This window comes from Notothenia rossii (assembly GCF_949606895.1).
Source record: "Notothenia rossii genome assembly, chromosome: 10".
Lineage (NCBI taxonomy): Eukaryota > Metazoa > Chordata > Actinopteri > Perciformes > Nototheniidae > Notothenia > Notothenia rossii.
In genome coordinates, this window is record NC_136908.1 from 61,312,932 (window position 1) to 61,317,364 (window position 4,433).

Below are 4,433 nucleotides of genomic sequence, written 5' to 3' on the forward strand. Positions count from 1 at the left end.
TCAGTATATTATTTTTGAATAAACAGCATTTTGTCCTCAAGTATTGCTCACCAGAAGGAACACATTTATCACCTAATGTTAACCACTTTCTATTTAAAGGTCACCTATCATGCTATTTGTAGGCAATAGCATAGGTCTCAGATGTATAGAAATATATAAAAAACATGTCTATGAAGTGTTTTGCTCAAAATACCGAACAGATCACTCATTCTAGCCATGCCTCATATCCCTCTATTTCACTTCCTGTTTCTAAAGTGCTGATTTGGGTATAAAGCTTTAAAAAAGGAGGGGTCTGAGCTCATGCGGGACCCGGCAGCTACTGTCTAAACTAAATACTTCCGTGATGAAACCCCATATCATGGATTATCAAGGATTCTCTCTGAAACAGTATGGAGCTCAAAGGCTTTCTCTCTTGCCGGTTATACCACAAGGTGAGTTCCTTTTTACTTCCTGCTTCTTCACACACATGCTCTCCAGTACAGGTTAGCTCTGAGTGTTAGCGATGCTAATGTAAACACCGACCATATTACGTCCAAAACAGTCGGGCATTGTTTCTGATAGCAACGTTTCTGATAGGGCCGTGGGTCCACATTTCAGATATGACGTCATATCGGACGCAAGTCTGGATCAGCTCCGTTGTTCCCCCGTTTTTAGAGATTTGGGTACGGAGGAAAAAAGAGAGGGTTTTATTTTCTGACGCTGCGTGAGTTTTTGCATGATAGGTCCCCTTTAACATGAGATAGGATACAACACAAAATGCACTCTAATTGGGGGTAAATTAGGGTAAAGATAAGTTTGAAGGGTGTAAATGTTTACTTATACTTATAATGTATTGCTTTTCCTGAAGCTTAATCGTGAAAGGTTAGAGGGCAGCTTCAGTTTTGATCTCAATATCGACCTTCAGTGCTTCTGTTAGTACGACATTTAGTAGAAAACACTAATTTTGAGTGGAGCCTCCCTCAAATCCTCCACAGATTGAATCTACAAGAAATAAATCAAAAGGTCAATGCTCCACAGAAAGAGGCAACCTAAAAGGATGGTTTTAGTTTAGCCTTCTCGTGGCTTGAGTAATACAAAAGATTTAAACAGAAGTAAGCACACGTGAAAACCTTGTATTTTATTCCTGTGAAAGATTCTGTTTCCAGTTCATTTCTCTAATGCAGGGTGGGGAACCTTTTTCCTCTCAAGGGCCATTTCAATTTTTTCAACATCCTCCAAGGGCCGTACAAATGATTGACTTCTGCTTAAAAATACTAAAATCACAGCCCATTCATTTCTCCTTTCTTTCATGCTGTGCAAAGAAAAAGCAACGTCTTAATCCAGATATCTCACCATGACTCGCGCATGCATGCACGTGCACGGCGTGGCATGACCACCAAAACAGAAAGATATGGACACAAGATGTGAGCAAATGTATTTAGTTTCCAATCCATGTGGACATGATTTAAGTGGGGGGGGGGACCTAACCTCCTCTAGGGGGTACGAGGGGGCATGAAGAGATCTATGGATACGTCTCTCTACACCCATATGAAACAGAACTGTAAACAGATTTATTTTTCTTTATGGATATTTTACAAATCACTTCCCTTTCAAACTGTATTGTTGTTTATTAATAACAACTTGTTTTTACTGTCATAGTATTTTATACCTGTTTACTTTATTCTCTTATTTTTTTATAACTCTAATGATCATATAAAGATGTGCCTTTACCTCACTGGTTGTAGAAAAAGCTTCTTATATTCGTTAGCATAGCTAGCTAACCAGATGCGGACGTCATAAATGTGCGTCTGCTGCTGTGGGGAAACTATGGAAACTACAGTGTTCTATACAACGGACTACAACATGGATGTTTAATAAGAACGAGGGACTCATCTAGAGACTCTGCATCGTGCTCTGATGCTGTTGTTTTATGCTTTATGAACCTGGACAACAGAGAAACATATTTTTCATGACCAAAGTTGTAATTGAAATAAAAAAGGAAAGTGAAACTTATGCTCGTCACCCTCTCCCTCCGGTCCACATTAATACAAATGATCCCAATTCGTGTGATTGTATGAAAAGATCTTAAAATAAATACAAATGTATTTATTATAAACGTTAGTCCTTAACACCTATCACTGAGTATATCACCATTCAAATATCAAGTTGAACAAACCCCACACAGCTCAGTGAAATGTTGACTTTATTTGATCATAACGTTCATATTTCTCTTTTTGATTATAATACTGATGAACGTTTGAAAAAAAGCACTTTGGCAACTTACCACATACGTTTTAAAAAGCTTAATAAGCACCGTAACTTTCATGATATCATTTCTCCGTCATAATCGTTTGTGTCCGTGAACGGCCGACTGTTGTGTGACGGCAAAAGCTGCGGCTGCAAGGTATTGTGGGGCACCATTTTCTCCTCTCCTTTCGGTTAGGGAGGTCCAGTGGTTCCTAAGCTAAAGGAGGTTATAAAGGAAGTTTGAAACCTCCTTTCCTATCATAGAGAATACGAACAGCACTTATCATGGCTGCTGCCACTGAGGGACTTCCGGGTCATTTCACTCGGTTAGGAAGGTTCCTAAGCTAAATGGACTATTCCACTGCAGCCCACGTTAGACTCATGTTGTGTTCAAGGACCCTGACCTTGGCCAGGAAAAACAGGCACTAGCTTGTTTAATTATTTTGCGGTTCTTAAATGTTTTTCTTTCTTGCGTGTGTTTATAAATTACCTCGAGGGCCGTACCAAATGGTCTCACGGCCCGTATACGTCTCCCCACCCCTGGTCTAATGCATTAGTTAAATCAAATTGAGTAAATGTAATGTATGCTGTGAAGCTATATTTAGGCTTTAATTATAAGCTGTACTGTCTTCCAGTTTTCTGTTCAAAATGCTCTCTCATTTGTGTTCATGCCCAGTTTTCAAAAACAAGGCTGTCTGTTAGTCACATCGTGTTCCTCAAATAAAAAAAGACCTAAAGCTACAGTGTGCATGCTTTGTGTTAACGTTGGAAAAAGGTAAGATGGGTGGGGATACATTAACAGGAACGTCTGAGGATCAAACACTTCATTTCTTGCAATCTTTCTGCATCAATTTGGTCGGAAATCTCTTTGATCATGTGAAGGAAACACCCTTTTAACGCCCGTAGACTTTAATGTTAATTGCGCTTTCATTTCCTTTGAATTGACGTTACCAATCCAGTTTTGTAGTCAATTTATTCAGCCGTGGCGTGGGCTTACTATGTTTCATTGTAAAAGCACAAAGTAGATAACGGTGAAATCTTTTGACCCCATTTTTCACTTCAAACCTGTTGGAAATTCCTCAAAAAATGATATTTTTGCTTGATTTTCAGCAAAACCTTGTTATTGGCCTTCCGAGTTTGAACCATGATTTGCAGCTCGAGTGAAATTAGACTTTGCAATCATATTAATTACGTCCAATAATAGTAACACGTTGATTCTGCTTCTCTCCACAGTTTGCCCATAACTCTCCTTCCCCTCTTAGCCCCTCTATTTACATCCTGAACTCATGCTCATCCATATGGCGTAAAGTAAAGGGACACATGCACAGTAGTTCATTCAGGCTCATTCGAGTGTTAATTAAAAGCCCTAAAAATGCACTTAATCAGCTTTTTTATTACTCTATGATTCAGAAAACCAGTGTGCATATAAATTGCTGCTTTCAGAAGATCTAAGTTTCTGCTGACTCAGTCTCGTTCCCTCGAGATTAACCAAGGAGCTAACAGCGTGAATTCAGATGGAAAACTAAAGCCCAAATACCTCGTCAATCACAGACATTGTGTGTGTGTGTGTGTGTGTGTGTGTGTGTGTGTGTGTGTGTGTGTGTGTGTGTGTGTGTGTGTGTGTGTGTGTCTGTGTGTGTGTGTGTGTGTGTGTGTGTGTGTGTGTGTGTGTGTGTGTGTGTGTGTGTGTGTGTGTGTGTGTGTGTGTGTGTGTGTGTGTGTGTGTGTGTGTGTGTGTGTGTGTGTGTGTGTGTGTGTGTGTGCTGAGATACTGCAACAATAACACTTGATTGTGCTGAGCCAAACTCCCACAGCATCAACGAAGCCCCGATGATAGCACAGGAGATTTCCCCTGTGTGATACAGCCTTAACTCAGCAGCCCTGTCTCTGTGTACTGACAGAAGCGGTTCAAAAAGAATAGGTAGAAAAACGTTAAAAATAAAGATAAAAACAATAATACTATTTTAGTTATTCCCCAGGACGATTTTCTGCTTTTTTTAAGAGTTTAAAATCGTTATTTCACTACCTAAGACTGTAACAACTCTATGAAACCTATCTACTTCACACTTTAATAATGGTGCCACTTATTTTCTATACCTTGCATCTATTGCATCTGTTGTACTCTAATGTAGGCTTCACTCTTACTGGTTTCCCACCAGTATAATGGCTCAGCTGTGTGTGTGTGTGTGTGTGTGTGTGTGTGTGTG

At 39.7% G+C, this 4,433-nt stretch overlaps 1 long non-coding RNA gene across 1 annotated transcript in view; it reads right to left on the bottom strand.

The window, feature by feature from the left end:
• LOC307021904 overlaps window positions 1–4,433 on the bottom strand; it is a 125,036-nt gene that overhangs the window by 61,531 nt on the left and 59,072 nt on the right. The window lies entirely within an intron of this gene.